This window comes from Silurus aristotelis (assembly GCF_946808225.1).
Source record: "Silurus aristotelis genome assembly, chromosome: 8".
Classification (NCBI taxonomy): Eukaryota; Metazoa; Chordata; class Actinopteri; order Siluriformes; family Siluridae; genus Silurus; species Silurus aristotelis.
The window spans coordinates 8,045,195-8,059,128 of record NC_139581.1 but is presented as its reverse complement, the minus strand read 5'-3'; the positions used below and the strand labels follow the sequence as shown (position 1 = coordinate 8,059,128).

At 37.6% G+C, this 13,934-nt stretch overlaps 1 protein-coding gene across 1 annotated transcript in view; it reads right to left on the bottom strand.

Annotated features, from left to right (window-relative positions):
• Window positions 1-13,934, bottom strand: part of clstn2b (calsyntenin 2b) — a 286,166-nt gene that overhangs the window by 108,866 nt on the left and 163,366 nt on the right. The gene's annotated exons all lie outside the window — the stretch shown is intronic.

Genomic DNA, 13,934 nt, shown 5'->3' with positions numbered 1-13,934 from the left:
TTGACAAAACGTAGACTTTGTGATGAAACTCTATAAATTGAATATATTGTGTTATGCAGATGAGGACGGGTTTGAGTCTGGTTCCTTGCAAGGTTTCTTTTTTTTATTATCTCAGAGAGTTTTCTCTAATACTGTCTATGGATAGTAGCAGGGATAAACTTAGAGATAAATGTATTAATTAAAATGTATATTGTAGTACTTACTTAAACATTTAAAAGCATTATTTGTGCATTTATAATTTAGAAAACTCCTATTTAAGTAAAGATATGATGTGATATTTAACAGTTTGAGTTGTTTTTGAATCTCGTCTTCACACGTCACTGATGTGCTACTAAATTTGTGCACCTGTTTCAGGTTCAGACATTTGTTTGCACATGTATACTCTGCTCTTTCTTTGTTGCATTCTTGCCTTACTCTTCTTGTGTCCTGACTATATTCAAAGTGTAAATGTATTTCCTGTATTGCACATACCGTCATTTCCGGACTATAAAGCGCACCCATATATAAGCCGCACCCACTGAATTTGACAAAGATTTTTATTTTGAACATAAATAAGCCGCACCTGTCTATAAGCCGCATTAAGCCGAAACTAATAAACTTTACACAGGCTTTAACGAAAGACAGTGTCTGTTACACGGCTTGTATCTAAACAGTAGCCTACCAAGAAAGTCATTGTTCACTGTCTTCCTCCTTCCTTTCACAACAATTTCTACAAGTTTATCTTTTGGCATTGTTGTGCGTTTAAAAATCACTATCGGTGAAGCTTTTCTCCCGATGCCGTGCAGCTCAGAACACAGGTGAAGTGTGTTTTTTCATGCCCGGTTGTTTTCAGCGTGACGAATGATTCGCATTTCCTGTAGACAGTCCGAGTGAGCGGCAGGTCAAATGTCAGAGGAACCACATCCATATTTATGATGTGGTGCAGCCCGATTCAGTGGGAGCGGCCCTATTTATTATAAGGAATTTAATTGGTTTACCTGAACCCGTTCCGCAATTTCATTGGTCTAATGTTACGGGGCTCAGTTTTTTGGCTTGAAGTTTGTGAAACAGGGAAAAACCCAGGAAAAATCCATAAATTAGCCGCTTTGCTGTTTAAGCCGCGGGGTTCAAAGCGTGGAAAAAAAGTAGCGGCTTATAGTCCGGAAAATACGATAAATGCTATTTTTATATAACTAGTACACTACACTTACAAAACACTATAAGATTAATAAAGGCTTGTTGATTATAACATTCCCCTGTCATAATAAACTTCACTCTTCTGGGAAGATGTTGAACTAGATTTTGGGGTGTGGTTGTGGAGATTTTTAGCTCCTTTAGTAAAGTTTGGTACTGATGTAAAGTGAAGTGAGAAGGCCTGAGGTGCAGTTAGCGGTTCAATTCATCCCAAAGGTGTACCATATGGTCAAGATTTTCCACTCAAACCCATGTAAACCATAACTTAATAGAGCTCGATTTGCAGGGGTATTGCCATGCTGAAACAGGTTTTGGTCTCCTAGTCCAGTTGGATGGAAAATCTAGGGCATTCAGAGACATCATTTACAACAGTGTGCCTCCAACTTTGTGGTAATAGTTTGGAAAAAGAACCACATACCTGTATAAGAACCATTTTGTCAATATAGTTTGCTTACTGGATGCCAGATGTTCCTAATAAACAACCCAGATAATTTATTTGCATGTGTAATATGTGTAATATCTAATATTTACCTTCTTTTTTTATTTAATATTTTCTTTTATAAGCTGTCTAATTGGGAATTCAGAATTTTCCGAACTCTAACTCTAGGCACAAAGGTGAGGTTTTAAACCCTTTCCTTGGCACAAAGTATAAACTGTGTGGTGGGCAGTGAAAGGGTTTTCTCATATAGCTTATGTTTGTTTGCATGAAAGTATCTTAAACAGTCAGAGATGCTGTGTGCTGTGCACGTTTTTTTTTCTCTCCTTTTTATTATGTACTGCTGGTGCATCTCTCTTTAAAGCTAGAAAAATAATAATTGCTTCATGAATTTACACAAAAAATCCCCCTAAAAAAAACATACCAGGTAGCATGCATTGTTGTGGATAATGCCAAGCATATCTGGCAGTGCTGATAATAAAAAAAACTGGTGCACAGAAGGACCAAAGAACAGCCACAGCTTAATGTAATAACATCCAGCCAGGCTGCCATGCTGGAAAAAACTAGTGTAAAGTGGCAGCCGCTGGAAGTATAATACGAAATTGCACTCACACATGTCAAATACTGGGACAGCAGGGCATTCAAAATTTCAAACATACATAGATTAGCCATGCTGGGTTTAATCAAAAAGAGTCATACTGGCTTCCAAATAAGTCAAAATACATAAGTATAGTGGCTCTGTATAAAGAATATAAAGAGATACTTTAAAAAGTAAGTAGATCTAGTACTAATTATTACTAGTATTAATACTAGTACATAGTGGTGGGAAGTAATAAAGTACCAATACTTTGTTACTGTACTAAGTAGATTTTGCTGGTATCAGTACTTTACTTAACAATTTTTTTACTTTCACTCATTAAATTTTTTACACAAATATCTGTACTTTCTACTTCTTACATTTACAAACCAGACTCTTTACTTCAGTTTTAATCTATTTGATGACATGATCAATATTTTTTCTTATTATTTCTTGTCATTGTGCAGCTTTTCTAACCTGCCGCTGGCCCATTATTTCCTGATTATCAAGCACCACAGATGTAGGCCAGGCTACAGAGCTCACAATGAGCAGGGCAGAAGGCAACAAGAAGTATGGGGTTAACGTGGTTGAGACAGAGGGTGTCAGTGATGTAAAAATGACTGAGAACAGAGACATTCCTGATCACCTGATCATCATCATCTTTTCTCTGCTTGTGTTCTTTATGGTGGATGTTAAGTCTAAATACATTCATTAAATAACAATATGTGAAATTATTTTGTATTAATATATTACAGTTTTTTTGGATTGCTTACACACTAAAAGTAGTACACTATTAGCAATACCTTACACTCAAGAGGCAAAACATCAGCCCATATTTGCACAACTATAAGCACAATGTCAACCTCACACTTGTTGCAAAACTCTACACACAGTGATTTGCAAAACACTAAACACATTTAACATACATTACACACAAAAATCTATCATGAAGTCACCTCCTTGCAATACCAAAGCACTGACTGTCAAATTACTGCACTGTCCAACCAATTGGTTCAACACAGTCATCAGGTGTGCAAACACTTGTTTGCTTAATTGTAGACACACCAATCAGGTGTATAAGCACTATAAAAAGCAGCAGGTGAGTTCATCGGTCTTCAAGCACAATGGAAAGAGTCAGAGAAAGAGAACGAGAACGAGGAGAACGAGGAGGAGGACAAGGAGGAGGAGGAAGGGGAGGAAGAGGAGTCAACAGAGGAGGAGGAAGGGGAGGAAGATGAGTCAACAGAGGAGGAAGAGGAGTCAACAGAGGAGGAAGGGGAGGAAGAGGAGTCAACAGAGGAGAAAGGGGAGGAAGAGGAGTCAACAGAGGAGGAATCAACAGAGGAAGAGGAAGAGATGGAGGCCATGCTGGAGGTAGAGGTAGAGGAAGAGGAAGACAAGAAGGTGCTCAAAGAGGACCGAATCTGACAAATGAGATCCGCGCAACACTGGTTGACCACGTTGTCAACCACGGCCTGACGCTGAGGGAGGCTGGACTGCGAGTACAGCCAAATCTAAGCCGATACACAGTGGCAAGTGTGATAAGAACATTTAGACTGGAAAATAGGTATTGTAAAAATATTATCATATCAAAAACATCTGCACGGTTTCAGTACCTGCTCACAGTAATGTATTCTATGCACTATCAGCACTTCTGTTACCTTTTCCTGTGAAATTACTGTACTATTGTATACTGTTTTCTTTTGCTACATAGGATTGAGGGTCAGGAACGACAAGGGGGAAGGCCTCCTATGTTCACAGAACAGCAAAAGAGAGGGAGATAGTGAACATGGTTTTGGCCAACAAGGCTATAACACTCAATCAGCTCCAAGCTAACATTGTCAATAACCATGCCAGTTTCAACGATATCCATCAGGTCTCAACATCAACACTGGCAGGCATCCTAAAAAAAAGACATCTTCAAATGAAGCAAATTTATCGAGTGCCTTTCGAGCGCAATTCCGAAAGGGTGAAACGACTGCGGCATGATTATGCAGAGGTATGTATTCACTTTAGCAGTGTGTTTTTGCATACTGTCTCATAATCTTTTACTGTACTGTAATATGTATACTAGATCTACACTGAACTACACAATTTTGCATGACACTGTTTTTCAGATAGTTTTACAAATGGATGGAGAGGAGATCCAGCATGAGTTCATTTATGTAGATGAGGCTGGGTTCAACCTGTCGAGAACATGAAGGAGGGGAAGAAACATTATTGGCCACAGGGCTATAGTCAATGTCCCAGGGCAACGTGGGGGTAATATAACACTCTGTGCAGCCATTACACAGAATGGGGTCCCCCACCGCCATGCCCATATGGGCCCTTACAACTCAGCACTCATACTTACATTCTTGGACCAATTGCACGGCATAACAGCAGCAAATCAAAACGATCATATGCAATACATTGTTGTCTGGGACAATGTGTCTTTCCACCGCTCTGCTCTGGTTCAGAACTGGTTTCAGCAACATCCACATTTCACCATCCTATATCTTCCACCATACTCTCCATTCCTCAACCCTATAGAAGAGTTTTTCTCGGCATGGCAATGGAAGGTATATGATCTCCGTCTCCAGGCTGAGGTACCCCTCATCCAAGCCATGGAGGAGGCCTGTGACCAGATGGAGGTAGCAGCAATGCAAGGATGGATTCGTCATTCAAGACGTTTCTTTCCAAGGTGTCTTGCTAATGACAACATTGCCTGCGATGTTGATGAGATTCTCTGGCCAGATCCAGCTAGGCGAAGAGACAATGTCTAGTTCTTTTTTTTTTTTTTTTTTACAGTGAACTTACAGTACAATACGTGAAGTGACGTTTTGTTACAGTATTATGAATCTCCATGTCAACAATTTGGGCGTGTTGACAAATAAATGAGTTTCTTAAGTCTGCAACATTGGTCTTGTGTAGTGTTTGGTATATTTTCATTATATTTGTACATTATTGATGGTAGCCTACTCTAATCATAGGGAAGTAGAAGTGCTAAAAGTGTTTTAGGTTTATCACAGCAGAGTGTAACTCATGCAAACAAAGTATAGTAATGTGAAACGTGTGTGTTTCATATGATAACAAAGTGTGGTTATTACACAGAAGTGTATAGTTTTTACAAGAGTGTTTAATTATGCAAGAGATCTGTAGTGTTTTGCTAATTGGGTGTGTGGTTGTGCTAATTGTGTGTAGTGTTTTGAAAACACGGGCCCTGTTTTAAAAATCGTGCTTAAGCAATCCAAAAAAACTGTAATATGATATGAGGTCTAGTTACCAGCATAACACTAACTGCACAGTAGTAATGGCTACTTTTTACTTAAGTGCATGTCAGAGCCCAAACTTCTTCACTTTAACTTGAGTGAAAAAGTGTCAGTACTTCAGTAATAGAAAGTAACAAATTACATTTACTAGCGTTACTGTAATTGTTGTTTTTGTGTGTGTGTGTGTGTGTGTGTGTGTGTGTGTGTGTGTGTACTTTTACATTTATAAGTAGTTTTTAAAATCTGTAATTTTACTTTAACTTGTTTTGTTTAAAGTATTGTACTTAACTACATTTTAAATCATATCCATTACTGAGTAAAAAATAAAATCAATAAAAATAATGAAAGGCGGAAAAAAATCGTGTCCCCGTAACTACTGCACTAGTTGATTAATGGGAGGAGAGCAAATGCGCTAAACTCACAAGAAAGAAAGATAGAGATGGACAAGAACGATGCATGTTGCAGATCCATCTGAAAGCTAAATGCCGTTTAAGGCAAAGTTGTTCAATGCATGTACTAACTGTCTGAATTCTGAATATGCATTTGCGATTTCTTTCATGAATGACATTTATGTCGTTTTTATTTTTTGCAAAAGTGCATAACTCACATTACAGTCATGGAAGGTAGTGTTTTTTATTCAATTGTATTATTATGGGGTTTTTTTGTTATTAGACTTTAATTTTGTAAAGATGTTGCTTTAATTAAAAACAACTAGTTTGAGATTAATATCCCCTTGTTCTTTTTGAACAGAACTCGAATCCCCCATTCCAACCCCCACTGTTAAAAAAAAAAAAACCCGGTAATAGCTACTTTTTACTTACTTGAGTAGATTTTTAGACCAGTAATTGTACTTGTACTTTAATAGAATATCTACTTGAGTAGAATATTTAATTACTATTTCCACCTCTGCTTATATCACAGAGATCTCTCATGTCTGTTACGTTCTGGTTCTCCTTTGTAGTTATGCTGCCATAGCTAGTCTTGCTGAAGTCCTTACTTGCACTCTAATCATACTGCACAGTATCCTTCACTATTGTGCAACAATGAGGATCTCTTATAATACATGCTTTTCTCTCTCCCTGTACTCATTCTCTCTGTCGAGTCAAACATGGTCCTGAGCTTCCAGTGATCCTGCCCATTTCTTATTTTCGGACCTGCCTGATTCATCCTGACGCTTTACCTCTGGATGGAGTTCTTTTCGATTGAAGATCACTCACTGGCTTCTGCTGAGGATGGTTGCACTTGACCAACCTTAAGATCCATGAGGTTACTGTGGAAGGTTAAACTCAAGAACCATGAAGATGGACTTGGATTGTAATTAATACAAACAGTCTGCTTTGGTGGCTGAGGACTATGGTCTTACACTCGAGTCTCCATCAGTGAGCAGTTGATAATGATGGAACTATAATGAATGGATGTTCAGTGTCACCCAGATGAGGATGGGTTTCCTTTTGAGTCAAGGTTTCCTCATGTCATTTCCTTGTTATATATATATTCCTTGATACAGTCACTACTGGCTCACTCATTAGGAATAATTAGAGATTAATTAATACATATAAAATGTATATTTGTTATCCATTTGTTTCTGTAAAGCTGCTTTGGAACAATGTCTATTGTTAAAAGTGCAATACAAACAACATTTTATGGATTTGAATAGTTCAAACCTAAATATATGCTTCTTTAGCAACATTTTGAAATGTGATTTAAGTGCAATTTGCACCACAGGTGTGTAAAAAGCCTCAGTTAAACAACTGAATGAACCATGAAGAGCACTGACATCGGACACTCCTTTCAAAAAAGTGAAAAATAGGTTCTCAGAGAAGGCTTTAATAAAGCATTATTAATTATTATACATGGACTTTCGATCAGTAACAACACACTTGTGGAAGTGGTAGCTTAGTGGTTAAGGCTCTGGGTTACTGATAGGAAGGTTAGGGGTTCAAGCCGTGGTATCGCCAAAGCTGCCACTCTTTGGGCCCTTGAGCAAGGCCCTTAATCCTCTGTACTCTAGTGGTGCTGTAACATGGCTGACCCTGTCCTTTGACCCCAGCTACCTAACATCACTGGGATATGTGCATCTTTCTTTCAATTTCATTCAACAGACTTCCTTTATTGCTACTAATGTATTAGTAATACATTTATTAACATGAACATGTGATTCAGCTGATTTCTGACCATGCCTTCACAAGAAGCTTATTTAACCAGACGCTTTCTAGAGCCTCACTGTAATATCACTTTGCAGCACTGTACCAGAAAGCAATCAATAAAACAATCTTTCTGTAACTTAAGTGTTATTGAAGGTGAATGGAAGGTTGTGAGTTTAAATCCCAGAGCTAACACTATTGGGACTTGGGCAAGGAACTCAACCCTGAACTGTTCAGCTTTTTGTTTTTTTTTGGACAGAAATGTCCAACAGTCAAGGGAACATATTGTGAGAGAGATAGAAAGAGAGATAAGTCGTATAAGACAGGTTTATAGAGCGTAATCCATCCTGTAGCACTGCTGATATTTATATTTTCTGCTTTTAAAGGCTGTAATTCTGTAATCAATCCCTTTTAGTTTTATTTATTCTTCCATAAAACTTTCATAGGCCATATAGAAGCCGACACACACTCAGCATGGAGACTGACATTTACTCATTCGTTCACCAAGACGGAGATCTCAATTTTATTAGGACTGTTTAAAAAGTAATAGCAGCAGCAACATGGTGGTAAGCAGGTTGCTTTTACACCTCACTGCTCCAAGGTCATGGGTTCAATTGTGAGCTCAGTGGGCATTCCGTGAGGATTTTCGAATGTTCTCACCAAGTCTGTGCGGGTTCTAGCCGGTTCTCAGGTCCCTGAGAATTCCAAAAACATGAATTCAAGCGGTAAAACGTATATGTTATATTTATGTAACTCGCAAGAACACATAACTGCCACATGTCTGACAATGAGGAATGTAAATAAATATAGTATGTTTAAAATATAAGGTCAGAAGATGGATCAGATTTGAAAAAGTTATCCTATTATAGACCAAAATATGAACCAACATATCCACCAATCTTCATTTTCAAACCGTAAAACTACAGCGTCCGGACTTTAATTTAAAGAGGAAAAAGATCTAGAAAAATAACAATCAGAAATGTATTATATGATTTATTCTACACCTTATCTAAGCAAATATTATGTATAGGTTCACCCAAGACCAGTATATGTCCTATGATACAAGAGAAACTGTACTTCTTGTTTCATCTCTCTTGCCAGTTCCAGATGTTGCCTCATCATCCTTTTTGCGTCTCCATATAACTCCTTGCAAACAAGTTGCCTAAGATTTGTTTAATGCACTTGCTACATAAAGTGTAAAAATAAAAAAGTGTACTTTTTATTGTACTGGAGCACAGACTCCCTCACAGGTGCACTTTGTATGTTTTTTGTAATAATTTGATAATCCTTATTTATTTTCTCACCTAGGCTAATTTAATATCATTTTTACAACATAATACAGCTGATCAAGTTAGCTAGCTAACAAAAAGTCAACTTTGCCAAGTCCAGCATGTTTTATTGGTCTGATTAGACTCCATTTTTTGACAATAAAAAAAATGTGCAGTTGCCTTTTACTTTCAGGGGAGGTGGTAGCCTAGTGGCTTGAGGCACTGAATCTTGGATCTGGAGCTGGTGAGTTCAAGTGTCGGCCATACTAGGCTACCACACTTGGGCACTTGAGCAAGGCCCTTAACCCATGGGTGCTCAGTTGTGAGAATTTGGACAGTCCCAAGCCTGGCTGCAAAAGGAGGAGGGTGAGTGTCAGGCTAGCAACCTGACCCTATAACCAAACTGCTACAGAAATACCAAGTATGCCATTAGGCGCCTGCCGCCCAATGCGCCTCATGGTGCAGGAGGACTGGAAAGAAAATTACATTCAACATCTTAAAAAACAATTTGTGCAATATTGCCCATTAGTATTGTTAGTACATATTTTACTATAAATTTTTTTATAACTATCTGAGATGACATTTATATTGATACTGTTAATTGCTGCTTCAATTGATACCCAGAATATTTTATTTTCTAAAACTATCAAGCTTGGAAGCTTAGCAAAGGTTCGAAATACCTATTTGAAATACTTGAGATTGCTTTGGAGAATTTTGGTTGGCAGATTTGCCTTATAAAAAAAAAAAAAAAAAAAAAGGCTGAAAAATAATGAAACTGAAACTGAAAAATGTTCACATGATAAATGAAAGCTAGTTTAATAAAAGTTCAGTAGCTACTAATTTGGAAATACAGGATGTTATGTAAGTTATAGAGATGTTATGGCTGGTTTTAATGTCTGGGCGTACTAATATTGCATATTACTGATTCAAACATGTTAATTTATTAGGTTCTCCGTTTTTAAAGGATTATTGTGACAGGTTTACAATTTTGTTCAGGGACACTTCAAAGCTCGATCATCTGGCTTAGCTATGTTTAAATGCAGGAATGGAAAGTATTGATGTTTGCATCTGTATCTGCCAATAGTGATGTAGAACTATTGATCATACCTACTTTACTCAAAACATTCCACACACACACACACACACACACACACACACAAAACTCATTTTAATTTGAACAAATCTCCAATATTCTGCTTTTGAAGCTCACAAACATATTGATCTAATACAAACGAACAAACGACCTGCATTCTTTTCTCTGTAACCGCAGTCTTTAATGCGTGTGTGTGTGTGCGCACGTCTGTCTCAAACATAAATGGCCTATAGGGGCAAGCCCTTTCTCTTTTTCAAGATAAAAACACAAAGAAGCTGTTTTGGGGGACAAAAGCTGAAGAGAAACTTATGTGCAAAGTTTTTTTAGACTATTAAATTTGCATTTGTTGGTTCAACAAAATGGTAAATAAGTTTATCCGTAGTCAGTAATATGCTATAATTTATAATAAATGGTTAAATAGACCATTTAGGAATGTCGAGATCGGCCTTTTTATACCATACTATGGAATCGATTAACTGTAAAAAAAATATATACAGTAGAAGGAAAAAAACAAAAATGACTGTAGAAATGATCAATTTACAGTGAACAGGTTTATTAAAGCTTAGTTTCAATAAGCATGCAATAGATACAGTATATTGCAGCATTAACTAAATAAATTAATAATATTTAACACTGTCAGTTTTAAGAAAGAACAAATTGTATATATATACATATATTTTTTTTTCAGATCAGTACAGAAATATGAGTATGAAATAATGCAGGTTAAAAATGTGCATTTTTATGCCGTAGACATCCAGCATGTGATATGTTAAGTACACTTTTGTGGATCTCAGTAAAAACTGAATCCTGGCCACTACCCTGTGTGTGAATGTGTGTTTGTGTTTGTATTTGTGTATGTGTGTAGTGTGGGAATCAGCCTCAAAGGGAATAATCTTATCCGGATTAAAAACCTCCAAAGCGATAAGGATGTCTTCCAATTTCATTCCTCACTCTTTTTCTCTAGATGAAAAGCTATAACACTTGGCAATTACCCCCCTTCGCCCTCCCCTCCCAAACACACAACACACACGCAAACACACCAGCCTCCGGTCTAGCTTCCTTTCAATCTGTCATGCCTGTTCTGTCTCTTCAACTGCTCACTCTTCCCGCTCTACCAATCTCTTTTCCTTCATCTGTACCCTTTCTTCCAACTACACACACACGCACACACACACAAACATACCACACATATAAACATCAAACACACAGTGTGTGTTTGTGTAAAGGTTTTGGTGTTAACAGAACACAAGTGACAGATGGAGAAGCAGGCCAGCAAAAATCCCTAATCAACATATGTTTATATTTGTTTGTGTCGGTTCAGTCATCCATTAAAGTGTAAAGCTCCAGCCAGCTCTGTGTGACACATTCAAGTGTCAGTCGATTTTCATAAACAGTCTCACAAGTACAAACTGATGTGAAATGAGACATCGTAAATAAAATATTACGCCGTGAAACGTCAAAATGTTTTTGTTTTGAGCAAAATATCATGGTGACATAAATGGCAGCAAAACAATAATGGAAAGATGGGGCACAAGAAACAGGAAGTAAACAATATGAGTAAAGGAAGTTAATCAAGCAGACATTGACCGATGGTATGATGTGATGTGTATGATTCTTTCTCAGAATCATTGACACTAAATATTAGGGATGCACCGAAATGAAAATTCTTGGCCCAAACCGAAAACCGAAAAAGAGGAAAGCAAGGCCGAAAACCAAAACACCGAAAAAAATTATGCCAATTGTTATTAATTATTATTTTTTCAATTGCATAAATTAATATTAAAGTTTCAAAGAATAAATCAATTACAAATGATGAAAATATTTATTTATAGCACATTGCAACAATGCACAGGATAAAATTAAATTCAAACAATGTCTGTCCTGAAACTGATTGCTGAAATATCTGCAGTTATGCGCTTATGCGCTTATGGACGTGAGTTGCAACAACATTAAACAGCTCAGGTAAACAAACCTCTGAAAAATGTCGTCTGCTCGGTATGGCATAACGGCTCTCAATGTGCTCGATCAGCACGAAACCTCACATCTATCAACGACAGAGAATGGCTGATCATCTAAGGCAATGAATTCCATAATCTTTTTGTGTAATGACCTTTGCCATGACACCATCACTGGGAAACTTCCTGCATTTTCAAAAACGTCTGCCACAGACGGAGTGCACATGCTCGGAGGGGTTTTGCTTTTCTATATAATATTTTTTTCTAATAAATATTCATAAATATTTAGCGAATTATTCCCAATTACCAAATGAATCCCATTTCATAGCTCTTCTATCGGGTGTAAGATTAGATTAGTAATAAAGCCGTGCATTATAATCCGTTTTTCTTCCTCTTCTCGTCATCTTGACATGATAGAAAAATTTCATACTGATCAGGAGGAAACTATGTTTGTGTATTTGGTCGAGACATATTTCAAGGGACAGCATCATGGATAATAACTATAACCATTAATGGCAGCGGGCAGGTTATTATCCATGATGCTGCTTCTAGAACATGCCATTATATTGAGATCACAAGAAAACAAGAAAAATATATATAATGGATGGCCTCTTAAAACTTCCATCAGCGTTTCTATCCAAACAGATTTTAGCTGTTACCTGCAAACGCCCTGTGGCTTATAATTCATAGCTTTAACCAATCAGATTTCAAGTTGTTGACTTGAAGTTTTTCATTACACTATGGTTTCGCTACTTTTTTCCCACGCTTTGAACCCCGCAGCTTAAACAACAAAACGGCAAATTCACGGATTTTTCCTGGGTTTTTCCCGGTTTCACAAACTTCATGCCAAAAAACGGAGCCCCATAACATTAGACCAATGAAATAGCGGAACGGGTTCAGGTGAACCAATGAAACTCTTTCTTTCTATTAAATCAGATGTGCTCCCACTGAATCGGGCCGCACCACATCATAAATATGGATGTGGTTCCTCTGACGTTTACCTGCCGCTCACTCGGACTGTCTACAGGAAATGTGAATCATTTGTCACGCTGAAAACAATCAGGCATGAAAAAACGCACTTCACCTGTTCACTCACTTCAGCTGCACCGATGGTGATTTTTAAACGCACAGCAATGCCAAAAAATAAACTCCCGAGAGAAATTGGTGTGAATGGAAGGAGGAAGACAGTGAACTTTCTTGGTAGGCTACTGTTTAGATACAAGCCGTGTAACAGACACTGTATTTCGTTAAAGCCTGTGTAAAGTTCATTAGTTTCAGTGTAGACAGGCTTATAGACAGGTCAAGTCAAGTCAAGTTTATTTGTATAGCGCTTTTCACAACAGACATTGTCTCAAAGCAGCTTTACACAAATCAACAGTTAAAGTGAATGGTGTGAATTTGTCCCTGATGAGCAAGCCATGGCGACTGTGGCAAGGAAAAACTCCCTCAGATGTTATGAGGAAGAAACCTTGAGAGAAACCAGACTCAAAAGGAGAACCTCATGCTTATTTGGGTGACATCAAGAGTTTGATCATAAATCTTTCAACAGTACAGAACACTGGAGAGTGAGAACTAACATGATTACTGAAGATTATAAGTGATGTTCTTTCTGCAGCCTTATACAGTCTATATGGTTAGTAGCTCCTAGTTTTATAAGCTCAGCATTTGTGATCATCACAGATCCAGTATCAGCTTCTCCATGCCAGAGCCTTTAAACACTCCAGGAGGTCCAATGTCAAACTCCACACATGTAGCGGGATCCAAATGGCACTGGTACGTCTCTAGATGGAACAGGTGCGGCGTATTTATGTTCAAAATCAAAATCTTTGTAAAATTCAGTGGGTGCGGCTTATATTTGGGTGCGCTTAATAGTCCGGAAATTACGGTAAGCTTTTTCATGAACTATTTACACGTTTGCCTTTTCTTTCTGTACAATTAGCAGAAAAACACGCAATTTACCTTCATTTCAAAACCCCAGGAAAATCGACATGCACAAAAATGCATAAAAATGATGCATGTGGAGCAACTGTGACTGCA